Source organism: Capsicum annuum, chromosome 3 (assembly GCF_002878395.1).
Source record: "Capsicum annuum cultivar UCD-10X-F1 chromosome 3, UCD10Xv1.1, whole genome shotgun sequence".
In the NCBI taxonomy this organism is placed as follows: Eukaryota; Viridiplantae; Streptophyta; class Magnoliopsida; order Solanales; family Solanaceae; genus Capsicum; species Capsicum annuum.
In genome coordinates this window covers 111,717,194-111,731,164 of record NC_061113.1, presented here as the reverse complement: position 1 = coordinate 111,731,164, position 13,971 = coordinate 111,717,194, and the positions used below count along the sequence as shown (strand labels likewise).

General features: G+C 30.9%; 1 non-coding gene across 1 annotated transcript; it reads left to right on the top strand.

Annotated features, from left to right (window-relative positions):
* The first annotated feature begins 491 nt into the window (after positions 1-491).
* LOC124897378 lies at positions 492-598 on the top strand. Its single transcript, XR_007054100.1, has one exon. It is a non-coding gene; the product is annotated as a small nucleolar RNA R71 (small nucleolar RNA).
* The last annotated feature ends 13,373 nt before the right edge of the window (positions 599-13,971 follow it).

The following is a 13,971-nucleotide window of genomic DNA, read 5'->3' as shown; positions in this document are numbered from 1 at the left end:
TGGGCATTCCACGGCTGATTCAGTGGCTGAGTCTGCAACTTTATGTTGTAGACGTTACCATAATTTTGCCTTTGAGTATTACCCACATACATCACTGACTCATGATTGGCAGCACATATAGTCGTTGAACGGCCTTTGTTACCATAAACTTCACACCAACCTGCAACTTGTTGGATCACATTAATTATGGTTACAGGCTGTCTGGCAGCCAATTTTATATTGCTGAGCTGCATCGTCAATTGATTTTGTAATGCAGTAATTTAAGCAGATATTTCAGTAAACTGATCCACTTCCAAAACACCTGCAACCTTTTTAGGAGCACTCCTTGAGTCTGAATTCCACTCAGGATTACATTGTGCAATTCGATTTAACAAAGTATATAGCTGATTATACATCATCTCCAGAGCTTGACCACCTACATCTGAATCTAATAAAAAAAATTATTGTGGTCAAGTACCTCTATGAAAGTATGAGCTAGTACCTCATTGGATTGTTAATGATGTGGATAGTCCTAAAGAAGTTCCTTGAAACGCTCCCATGTATGACATAATTTTTTGTCTGGCTTTTGTTTAAAGCATACAATCTCACTGCGAAGTCTCGAAATCTTTTCAGACAGGAAAAATTTGATGAGGAATTTTCATTCCATGTCGTCCCAGAATATGATTGAATTTTCCAGCTCAGCATTTAACCATTTTTTTGCTAACCCAAACAGTGAAAAGGGGAACAGTGCCATCCTCACATAGTCTACATTCACACCCTTGAGGATGAATGTGTCACTGATTTCCAAAAAATTTCGCAAGTGGACCTGTGGATGTTCATGTGAAAGCTCGATGAAATGTCTACTACTAATCAGAAGCTGTACCATATTCTGTTAGAGCTTAAAATTTCCTCCAACTTTCGACTTCTAAAATAGGGAGGTCAAATTTTTTGAAAGTGGGATTGCCACTTCTCTAACAGTCCTGCGGACTGCTTGTTCATCATCCATGATAGCAGGATTATCTTGATCTTCCTCAATTTGAGAAAAATGGGGAGAAGGATTGCTTCTCTACTTCATTGATGGAATAACTTCTCAGGCTCGGGGCTTGGTTTAACCAATTTTGAGCCTTAGCTTGCTTACTACTTTGAAACCCTATTTTCTGCAAATACGAAACCATGACCAAGCGTAAAACACCAAAGTAATCCAAAAAGTAAAACTAAAAATAAAATAGTTGCCAAATTACAAGTCCCCAACAATGGCGCCAAAAACTTGATAGTGCCCAAGAGCACATACAAGTGTACGTGGTCTACCAAGTAATATAGTGACCTTCAAGAAAGACAAATATCAATCCCATAGGGACTTGTTCTAACAACTATTTGATTTCAGTTCATAATTTAGATCAATCTAGTACAAACATAACCAAACAAGAGTTTTGAATATTTGTAAACTAAAGTAGACAGTGCGTAAAATAAAAGACTTAAGACAATCAATAGAGTAAAGCCCAGGGTTAAAGCACTTCAAACAATCATACTATGTTATTAAACTTCATTCGTTAACTTGCTTATCTTAGTTGTTGATTCGTAGGGTTAATTGCATAATCATCATCTCTCAACCTTTAACCATTTACCTAATTTAAATATTACAACTACATTATTGAAAGGGGATGTAATAATCCAATTAAGTTCTTTAAGCTATCCTCCTACATATGAATCAAGTAAGGCTTCTAGATACATCCCAGTCCTAGACGCTAATTCGAATTTCTTATTTCACAAAAGAATAAGAACTCTACTTTGTTCATCCCACGTTCTATCTCTCTATTCCTTCTCCAGAGATCACAAGGGTTAACAATATATGTATTCTAAGGGTGATCGATCCTCAAAATAATTAAAATAAGAATAAACAAGCAACCAAATATGATAAGAAAATTAAATAAAATTAATCCAAAACAATAGTAGTCATGTTCTTGGATTTAACTCCAGAAAGGGAGTTTTTAGCCACTAATAGTCATAATCATCAACCAAATAATTGTATGAAGGATCAAAACCATAAAGAAGCTAAATTAAAGAATGAAAAAACCTAAAAAATAAAGTTGTAAGTAGCCTCCTCTCTTGCCCAAGTCATCCCAGGGCCTAAAAGATCTCCAAAATATGTTTTAATACATTTTATTTATATTAAACCAATCATAACTGTGTAGGAATCGGATTTTAGGTTATCTTTTTATAGTTGGGCACAGATTTCTCGCTTTTGAACTTCATCGCATCGCGATAGAGTGATCATTGTTATAAGCCTGCGATGCACCATAATCACATTAAGTTACTTAAAATTGATAATTGTTGATTTCTCCATTGTCGTGACGTGCCAACCATCCCATCGCTATTAGCACCGCAAAACACATCTAATCGCAGTGAGCTCCCAAGCGTCCTCTTCTTGTCAGGTTATGTCTTGTGCTTCCGTTGGTCCACTCCAAGCTTTTGTGTGATGTTTCCACTCATTCTCCAGCCTTGTATACCTCCATATACCAAATATACTACATCACAATACGCCAAGAATTAGAGATCAACACAACATAATATAAAGAACGACGAACTCAAAACACGAGCTAAGACTAAGCTTGCTCATGTTGAACATTAACTTAATGTTTTGACTCTTGGATGGATTCAATTGACCAACAGATATTATAAATAAGATGTTACACTTATAAACGTTTAAGTAAACCATTTGGAACTTATTTAATACACTAGAACCCATCGAGATAGACTAGACAAGCACCTAGCTCAAGCTAGTAACACTAGTTTCCACTATTGAACTCTAAGTTTTCCATTTAAGGACAAACTTGTTTGAAAATACCCTTACACATTGTAATCACATTCTTGAACACTTATATGCTTGTTTATATCACCATCACCCATAAAGCACACAAATTGTCCTCAAAATAGGGCTAAATAAACTAGAATAGCAACACTAGAGTGCATAAATACACCCAACATCATGTCTATGTCCTTCTAGCATTGTATGATATTGGTATCTTTTATATGGTGAAATACACTGTTAAGTTATTTATGGATGATTTGTCAAAAGTAGGTGATTCATTCGAGTCATGCCTGGTTCACTTAGGTAATATGTTGTGATGATGTGAGGACATCAACTTGGTATTGAATTGGGGAAAATGTCATTTTATGGTAAAATAAGGTATAGTGATTGTCCACAAGATCTCTAAAAATGGGATTGAGTTTGATCATGTGAAGACTGAAGTGATTGAAAAGTTTCCACCAATGGTCTCTATAAAGGGTGTTTGAAGCTTTTTAGGGCACGTTAGATTTTATCTCGACCCCTATCATTATTGCACCTAACTAGTCCATGCCTTTTGAAATTATATGTGATTCTAATGGAGTGGCAATTGGGGAAGTTCTAGGCCAAAGGAGTTAAAAGATTCTCCATCCTATCTATTACACTAGAAATAATGTAGCTTAGAATAATTATATTTTGACGAAACAAGAGTTAGTTGTGGTGGTTTTTACTTTTGAGAAGTTTAGAGCTTATTGGCTTTGTACTAAGATGATTATGCACACTGATCATGAATCTCTTTGGTACCTAATGGATAAGAAATATGCAAAGACAAGATTGATTCGAGGAGCACTTCTGTAACATGAATATAGCTTTGAGGTCAAAGATCAAAAGAGGACTGAAAATCAAGTGGTTGACCACTTATCCAGACTTCAGAAAGAGGCAATACTGAAATTCAAAGATAAGATTAACATTGATAATAAATTTTGGATAAGCAAGTATTGGCAACATCATAAAATTTGGTTCCATGGTTCACAAAATTTGATGCTCAAAACATGGAAATTTATTGGTACTTAAGTATGTTTACATTGATATGATGTGCTTTTAGTGTTTGTGCATCAAAACAGGAACCAGCATTCTAAAACAAAGAAAAAGTTTGGAAAATAACTAAGTATTACCTCATAAAAGTTGTTCATGAGTCTTAGAACATCCCATAAAGTGTTCTTTCAGTTTGTGAAACATTACCAAAAGTTGTAAAAAATAACCTAGTATTCACGCAGGTTTCCATGACTTATGATCCAATTCAGGACTCATCTAATAGGTTATGGGCGGTAACCTAACAAGTGTGTAAAGAGGTTGTCATTCTACAAGGCCATCTCATAAGCTATGGACTTGACCATGATCCATGGGAAGACTCATGTAAACCTGGAAGAAATTGAGTCAAGAAGACCAAGATCAAAAACCCAGGAAGACCACGGGTTGTATTATCCAATTCACGACCTGTGGAAGCTTTCTAATCCTACTTTTCCAATTGTTTTAGGATAGGTTTTGTAATGTCTATAAATACTTTTTGCAGTTTTCTTTTACAATTTACACACTCTATAGCCTTAGTAAAGTATTACATTGTTTGTTTTTACATTATTCTTGGGTTTTGGGAGATTACTGATACATTGATTCTTGAGTATTAAGTTTCTCTTTGATAATTCAAGATTCCAAATTTCTTTCACTTACTTCGTAAGTTTATGATTATGAATTCTTACATAAATTCTCATTATGATCTTATGAACATGAGTAACTAAATCTCATGATTGGGGTCGTGAGAACCATGATTAATTAACAAAGTAGGTTAAAGTACATAGTGATTCTTGAAAGGTGTTGTATATATACCATTTACCCCTTCATATTGGTTGCCTTTTTAACGGTCGCCAACATTAGAACTCACCTTATTCTTACTTGCTAGATCAAAGGGGTAACAAATGGAAAAATGGATTAACAATGAAGATTTAAGGCTATCAATCCTTATCTAATAGCTTGAGCCTTATCCATGGGTAGCTAATCCAAGATTAAGAGTAAGGGTTAATGCAAACACTCATAAACTGACTAGGCGACTGAGTGATATTCATCTAAAATCACAACTAACCGTTAAGGTGAATCAAACATATCAATTTTGCGTGTTAAGTACTAGGATAAATCACTAGTACTCTCCAGTTACTAAGTTTATGAAATCATGGGGAACACAATCCTAGTCCATTCTTATTAATTGTCATAACACAAATTGATGACCGTTTACTTGCTACTACAATTTGTAAACCATTTACTTCTTCTTTTAAAACCCCCATTCAAAAATAATAGATTCATAGTTACGATAACCGCATTGACCTAGCTTCTAGTCATATTCCTTGTGGAGTCAAACCCAATCTGGTTGTGTTCAATATTTGATCAATGATCACATTATATTTCTTTACAAGTCGGAGAATATAGTTTAGAATTTAATCAATTATATTTATTTGACTATTAGTCCTTGTTTCCTTGTTTTATTTTTCTATTGTTTTTGTTTTGCAGGGGACAAGCTTGTGTATGCCCAACACTCAGAGTCAAGGATATCTCATGATTTCAATTTATCACAAACTTGAAAGAACTTTGAGGAGAATAAATACAAAGGTATGCAAGATACTCCTAAACAAACCATAGCCTGGATGTTGAATTAAGAACAACGTCTAGATCATAAAGCTCGGCTAGCTAAAGAGCAAAACTGTACTTATTATCACTAGTACACTATATTTACTGAGGTATGAAATCATGGAGAACACAATCCTAGTACATTCTTACTGATTATCACAGCATAAATTGATAATTGATTATTTGTTACTACAATCAAATTTGCCCGACGTAGAGGAAACCAAGAAAGCTGCATAAGTGAATATATAACCTACAGAAAAGTGAGGTAATCCAACCAATCAAATTTTTTACTTGTTCTTCTAAAACCTCTCTTCAGAAACAATAGATTACTAGTTAAAATAACCACATTGATCTAGCTTCTAGCCATATTCCCTGTGGGACGACCCCAACCTTGTTTGGGTTCTATATTTGATACTTCTTTACAAGGTGTAATTTGGGTGACATCAAACACCAAACAATGGTCATCTTTACCAAATGTTAATCAAAGTCAAATTTGAACCTTAAATTTCCAACTTTCAAACCAACTATTCAAAATCCATTTGAATGCCTCAAGACCTTAAGGCATTTGAAATAAGAAATAGGTATTTGATTTGTTGTGGTGGATGAACGAAGTTTTTTGGTGAGTATATGTATAGTGAATTTGCTACAAAGAGGTGAACTACTTCAAATCATAAATCAAACCAAAACTATGAAGCATTAGATTATGTGTGCGTTTAATCGTATGTTTATCTATACTAGTCTCTCGGCATGTATATATTGAGTCATATAGTAATTTTTCCAGAAATATTTCTTGAGTGTTTATTTTGCAATAGTGGTAAATAAAGCATGGGGTCGAACAATCACAAATGTTGAATTATATCTCTCAAAACATATTTTCTCACATGATCATCTTTATATTGCACTTTCAGAATATATTTTAATGACGATAATAAGTGTTCTAATTATGGTAGAACAACTGAAATAGATTAAAATAACGTATAAGAGACTAGTATAGATAAACATGTGATTATGAGAACATATTAATCTAATGCTTCTATACTCTTTTTTTGATTTTCTGTTTTAAATAGGTTGCCTTCTCATTGCCAAGACATTATCTGTATGTATGAATATTAACCAAAAACCTCACTCATTCGCCACAACAAATTTAATTTTTTATTGTTCTTTTTTTTTTTTCATTCAATGGATTTTCTAGTTCAATACCCACAACAAGAATAAGATCATCAATATCAAATGGGAATTTGAAGAGTTGATTTAAAAGTCCTAAATATTAGAAATATAGTAAGAGATTATTTTATCCAATAAGAAATCTATTTTTTCTAAAGGAGAAAAAAAACTGAATTTGTTAAAGGAGTTTAAGGCACAAACGTTCTGTACATGCGTTGCACGTGTGTTTTGCGTAGATATAAAATTATATACAAAAAGTATGAAGTAAATACTTTGAAACTGAAGTTGCAATATTTGTAATATTATATTCATTTGAATGACAAATTATTTTTTTCTTATAATTTTAGTATATGTGTTTTGCACATGTATGCTTTATCAATTTCTTTATGTAAGGAAATGTGGAATTGATGAGAACGTCACTCGTTTCATTGGTCCAGGAGAGATGAATTGGAGGTTCTCATCCGGAGTCTTGTGTATAAGAAAATGCCATTAAAAAATAAAGGCAATCTCTATAGAGTAGTGGTTAAACCATGTTATATGAGGCGGAGTGTTCACCCATCAAGGACTCTCACATTTAGAAGATGAAGTTGCAAACATGAGGATGTTGTATTGGATGTGTGGTCATAGTAGAAGAGATAAGATTATAAATACGAATATATGAAATAAAGTAGGATTGCCCTTGGTAGAGGGCAAAATTTGGAAAGCGAGGCTGAGGTGGTTTGAACATGTAAAGAGGAAATGCATAAATGTCCCAATATGGAGATGTGAGAGGTTGGCTATGAGTGATTTCAGGAGAGGAAGAGGTAGAATAAAGAAATATCAGAAAAGGATCTAATATACCCTTCAACTATTGAAAATGGTACACAAATACCCTCTTTCCACCTTTAGGCTCAAAAATACCCTTCCATCCATCTATTTGGCTCAAAAATACCCTTAATGTATTAGAAATGGCTCAAAAATATCCTTCTTCCTCTATTGGTTCAAAAATATCCCTACATCCACCTATTTGGATCAAAAATACCCTTAACATTAAATTTAATTCTAAAAATATCTCCTCCTTTATATTATATTATTTTTTTGGTTTCACGTAGGGGTAATTTTTTTTTTAATTAAAATTTTTTAATTATGATATTATATATTTTTTGGTGGAGTAGATATGAATTAATTAGTATATTATTTTTTTTGGTTTCATGTAGTGGTGGGCTTTTTTTAGTTACAATTTATTTTATTATTATATTATTTTTGGTTTTTTTAGTTACTACTTTTATTATTATATTATTTCTAGGTTTTTTTTAATTATAATTTTTTCTTATTATATAGTTTTTGTGGGTTTTACGTTAGGGGTGGATTTTTTTGTTAATTATTATTTTTTTAGTTTTAGGTTGGTACCAAGTTATCAAGTAATTTATGGTACATCATAATAGCTATATTTATGGTAATTTTTGTTTTTTTAAGAAAAATATTTTTTCTATTTTAGGACTCTTAATTTTCCTATATGTTTTGGGTTTCATATTTATATATTTTAGGACTCTTAATTTCATTCTATATATTTATTTAATGAAATAAAAATTAAAGAAAAATATTAAATGATTTTATCTATTGTAAAGTCTTCTAAGGGAGAATGTTTTTTTAAAAAAAAGTTTTTTTTTTTGGTTTCATGTAGGGGTGTTTTTTTAAATTACATTTTAATATATATATATAAAGAAAAAGATTAAATGATTTTATCTGTTGTAAAGTCTTCTAAGGGAGAATGTTTTTTAAAAAAAAGTTTTTTTTTGTTTCACGTAGGGGTACTTTTTTTAATTACATTTTAATATATATGTATATATATATCATTACTATTTTTCTTTGTATTATTACTATTTTTATGGTTTCATGTTGGAGAAGGATAGAAGTGTAAAATATTATGCATTCTTACCTAAATTAAATAAAGACTTAAATTACTTTCAAGTTTTTTTTTATATATAAAAAGTTCAAAACCTAAAAAGAACTAAAAGTCTTCAAAAGTTTACCTAAAATATGTTTTCTAATATTTGAGCACACATAGACAATCATTAACTATGAGAATATTTTTCCTTTGCTAATTATCCTATTTAAGAAATTCTTTTCTAATTTTACACTTAAACATTAATTAATTCTTTTTAAATTTTTATATATAACTAAAAAAATTAGTAAAAAGAGGACCATTAAATTGTGAATGAATTTGAGTCTAATTACATGTGGACCAATAAAATAATGTCATGTATTTAATTTAAATAAAATTATATTTCACATCAGAATTTGTTAAAAGGAGGAGACATTTTTGGACTTAAATTTAATGTTACGGGCATTTTTAATTCAAATAGGTGGATGGAGGGGTATTTTTGAACTAATAAAGGAAGAAGGGCATTTTTGAGTCATTTCTAATACATTAAGGGTATTTTTGAGCCAAATAGATGGATGAAAGGGTATTTTTGAGTCTAAAGGTGGAAGGAGGGTATTTATGTACCATTTTTAATAGTTGAAGGGTATATTAGACCCTTTTCCAAAGAAGTATCTGTAGGCGGTGAATAGATAGAATATGACATGATTTTAGCTTACCGATGACATAACCTTAAATAGGAGTTTGTGGAGGATACAAACTAGTGTAGAAAGTTTAGGTAATAGTGCATTATCTCACTATCCATTTATTCTAGTAGTCATAGAATTGCCCATATAATTTCTTGCCTTTGATTTATTTTGCTTTCTGTTATTTCTTATACTTTGATTTTCATATTCTTTTGTTGTATATACTGCTCAATATGCTTTGTTATGTTTTCACTTTCATTACTTATTTTGGAATATTGTGGACTATTTTTTCTTAAGTCGGGGGTCTATTATAAATATCCTCTCTACCTCTAAGGTGAAGGTAAGGTTTACCTACTATCTACCTTCCCAAACTCAACCTTGCAGACTAAACTAGGTATGTTGTGTTTCTATATTTTCTTTTTTTTTTCATTTATAAAGTTTAGAAGAAGAGGAGTAGGAGGAACTCAACGTATTAACGTAAAATGAAAGTTACAGTCGCTCAAACCTTTTTTGCTATACTCTGCTTGTACTTGTGAGACCTAGGGGTGTGCATCAGTTGGTTCTTCGATTTTATGTGTTGTTGATTTGGTTTATCGATTTTTAATTTTTAAATATGTAAAACCAATAACCAACCAATAAGATATTTTCTTATCGGTTCCGATTTATCAGTTTTTGGTCCTTAACGGTTCGATTTTCGGTTTAACCAATAAGAAAATAGTTACAAAATAGAAATAGTAACAACTAAAATAAAAAAAATGAAATCTTAGTTACCGCCAAAATCCTACGCAATGCATTTTAGTTTACAAGAATCTTCAAACTTGAACTAAATGTTAGTTAGAAAAAAAATTAAATCCTAATTGTTGGAAGCTATAAATGCTTCAAGCTTTTCAATATGATAATAGCCGAGCTTTATATTGTGCCTTTGTTGCCTTGAATAGGTTAATACTTTATAAATCACTGAATTGTGAATAAGTAGTGCGTATAATATACATACATACACACACACACACACATACATATATATATATATAGAGAGAGAGAGAGAGAGATTTATATATATATATATATATAACATAAATAGGGATAAAATAATAATATAGTGTATCCTTATTGGACCGATAACTCAATAAGCTAAAACTGAAACTGGACCGTTTATCCAATAAATTTTTTATAAAACCAATAAAAATTGTTAACCCAATAACCCAATACCAATAACCCAATAATATTTTTATCGGTTCGATTTATCGGTCGATTCGATTTTTGCCCATCCTGGTGAGACCAATGGACCTACTGCTCTAATACAAATATGACCCGATCCAAAAATCAAGAAAGAGATCACATCTATCTAATCCACAGAGGTCGTATCTATCTAATCTACTGTCAGTAATCTAGCCAAATATCACAAAAAGTATGAAACAAAATACAAAACTATGGAGTTTAATAATTAAAACCATTACTGAGTCATAAAAGATCTTTTAATAAAACCTAGAAAAATATGGAACTAAAACAGAACTTTTTCAAAAATATGAGATTGCTAGTGCAAGCCTCTAGGAATTCAAGTACAACACCATAAATCACTAAAACATCTAAAAAGGGAGAAATGACATAAATGAAAATATAGAGTAATCCAGAAAGGTTGAGCATCAGGCAAACAACAACCTTAGAATATCAAGAGAAACTCTAACACCACTACAATCATCAGTCTGAGAGTCCGGAATCAAAGTATGCCCTACAACTAAAAAAAATATCATTCTATGCCATATAAAAAAAACACCAAAATAGGTTTTGTGCACTTATTAAGTGCACAATGCCTTTCTATTTTAACGGCAAATTCATTCACGGTGTCAGAGAAGGTCACACTTAGATTATGCACAATCCATAAAAAAATGAATTGTGCATTTATTAAGTGCACAATTCTTTTTAAAATAGATTGAGCACTTATTAAGTGCACAACTTTTTTTAAATAGATTGTGCACTTATTAAGTGCACAATTTCTATTCACTTTTTACAACTGGCATTTAAAGTGTTTATTATTATATATATGTATTTGTATATAAAACAAATTATAGTATGAATACGACAATTTGTTATAAGCATATATGACTTTTATTTTATTTTATTTTATGTTTTTAAAGGGTAATCTATTTAAAATACAACAATAATAATAATAATAAAATAAATTGTCCTTTAAAAACATAAAATAAAATAAAAAACATAAATAATAATAATAATAATAATAATAATAATAATAATAATAATAATAACAATAGTAATAATAATTGTTATAAGCTTTCAAGCTAAACAGTTTCACCATAATGATAATAATAAAAAGCATAGATTAAGGATGTTAATTACAAACTGTCCTTTTTTCTAAGTGTGGTTTTTAATTCTATTGTTACTTTGTAAGATAAATCTATTAATCTAAATAATATTATTAAATAAAATAATGATAAATAATTTTATTATATTATTTCATTGCCTTTTAAAAATTAGAAAAAAAGATTACTGTGATAATTTAAAAGTGGATGACTTTTTATATGATAAATAAATAAAAGAGTGATTTATGTTTGATAAACTTTAAAGTTAGATAATTTATATTTTAAAAAAATCAAAAAAAATTGTATGATAATTTTTTCACCCTATTTTATTCATGTTATTTGATTTTGTGTAAATAAATTAAAAAATAAAAAAGTATGACATTCCAATAAAAAGTGAAAAGGATAATAATTACACGAAACTCAGAATGTGCACTTGTCAAATAATGAAAAGCCTCACACAAATATGACATGACGCACCTCATCCACCATAAATTTTTTGTGTTAAGAGTATTTGTACTTTAACAGAGAAATACTATTATATTCGTCAAAATACAACATCATACATAGACGATTCTCTTTCAATGACACAAAAGGTAAATGAACATCATCAGATTACATATCACACTAATGCTCAAAATTAGCTTTAAGATCCTTTTGGCCTTCAGCTCCTTTTGTTGTTTGTTAGTCCTCTTCAACAAGCCCAAAATCACAACAATCCATTGATTATGTAAAAAAGTGAACAATATAAATAAATGGATTGTGCACTAAAAAAGTGCACAATCAAAAAATAAATAAATAAAGTGAAAATGTCATGCGTAAAAAGTGAATAGAGATTGTGCACTTATTTAAAAAACATTGTGCACAATCTATTTTAAAAAGAATTGTGCACTTATTTAGTGCACAATAAAAAAATGAATTGTTCACTTAATAAGTGCACAATCCATAAAAAAATGAATTGTGCACTTAAAAAGTGCACAATCTAAGTTTGACTTTCTCTGATGTCGTGAATGAATTTGTCGTTAAAATAGAAAGGCATTGTGCACTTAATAAGTGCACAAAGTCTATTTTAGTATTTTTTTTTTTAGTCTCTGATGCCGTGAATGAATTTGTCGTTAAAATAGAAAGACATTGTGCACTTAATAAGTGCACAAAGTCTATTTTAGTATTATTTTTTTATATGACATAGAATGATTCTCTTTTTAGTTGCAGGGCATACTTTGGTTCCGGACACCCAGCCTCAAGTATCCGGTTCAGAACCTGCCCAATGAGATACAGAAAGAAAACAAGTGTGAGTACTACTCAAGTGCACTCAGCAACGTCATTGACCCAAATTTAAAGTGGTGGTGAGAGTCAGTCGTAAACTACCATGTTTTGATACTTCTCACGTACAGCTCTCATGTTAAATAAAGATAGTCTCGAACTAGGAGCTAATGTCAGCAAAAACATATATAAATCAAATACAGACATCTCAAAATAATACAAATCAATATAGGAGTACTAAAATCACTTTCATGATCACTCAATAATTTCGCACACTAACACAATGCAATTCAAGTAAAATAATGTATATGATGAGTGCCTCCTATCTGATCAGAATTTGTATATATTTATTGTTATAGTGTAGCTATCTGAGGAAAATGGACTCATGAAGTCCATATATTATCTGAAAATAACCTCTGACTCGTCTGAAAATAACTTCGGACACATTTGTTAGCACCACATCATCGACGAAGTCCTCGATAACACATCAAAATCAGTGCAGAACAATCAACCATATAAGGAAAATAATAAAAATATGATCAAGTAAGCAATACATATGCCAACTTTTCGGTATCAGCCATCTGGACACATATTAGGCAACAAATATAAGTATTTTCACCGATGCTACAGATAAAATCAGGCTCACAAAAGCACATAACTCAACAAAACAGCGACACGGTCTTAAATTTCTATAATATAATATGGATATCGGTATAAATGCTCATCATTTCAGTTACACGGGATCCTCATTATCCATTAACATAGTCAAATAATACACTAATACTTCAAAAATGAATTAAAGAATGTCTCGATTTTCCTTAATTGAAGCCCGACAAGTCAAATGCCAACTTTACCTTTTCTTAAAATCTTCAGAAGAGCTTAATCTGATCAAATACATATTATACATACGAAAATGAATCAATGTACACCTATGTTGCTATACTTTTATCTCAAATCTTAAAAGACAACCCAAAAGTAAATCCCAATCCCACAAGGGGAAGGGACAAACAACATCCTCCTTCACAAATGCAATGACCCTACGTGAACCCATAGGAGGTATCAAAACAATTGAAAAACCAGCAAGACCAAAAAGCTAGGATTTTTTCAAATGTACCCTTGAATTTCGTTTACAATCCGTGAAGATAAATAAAATACATTGATAGAGTGAAAATGAGATTTCGAATCATCAAAACTCTGAACTGAGGTCATTTTGACCAAATATTAACCGAGGTCAATTCTTAA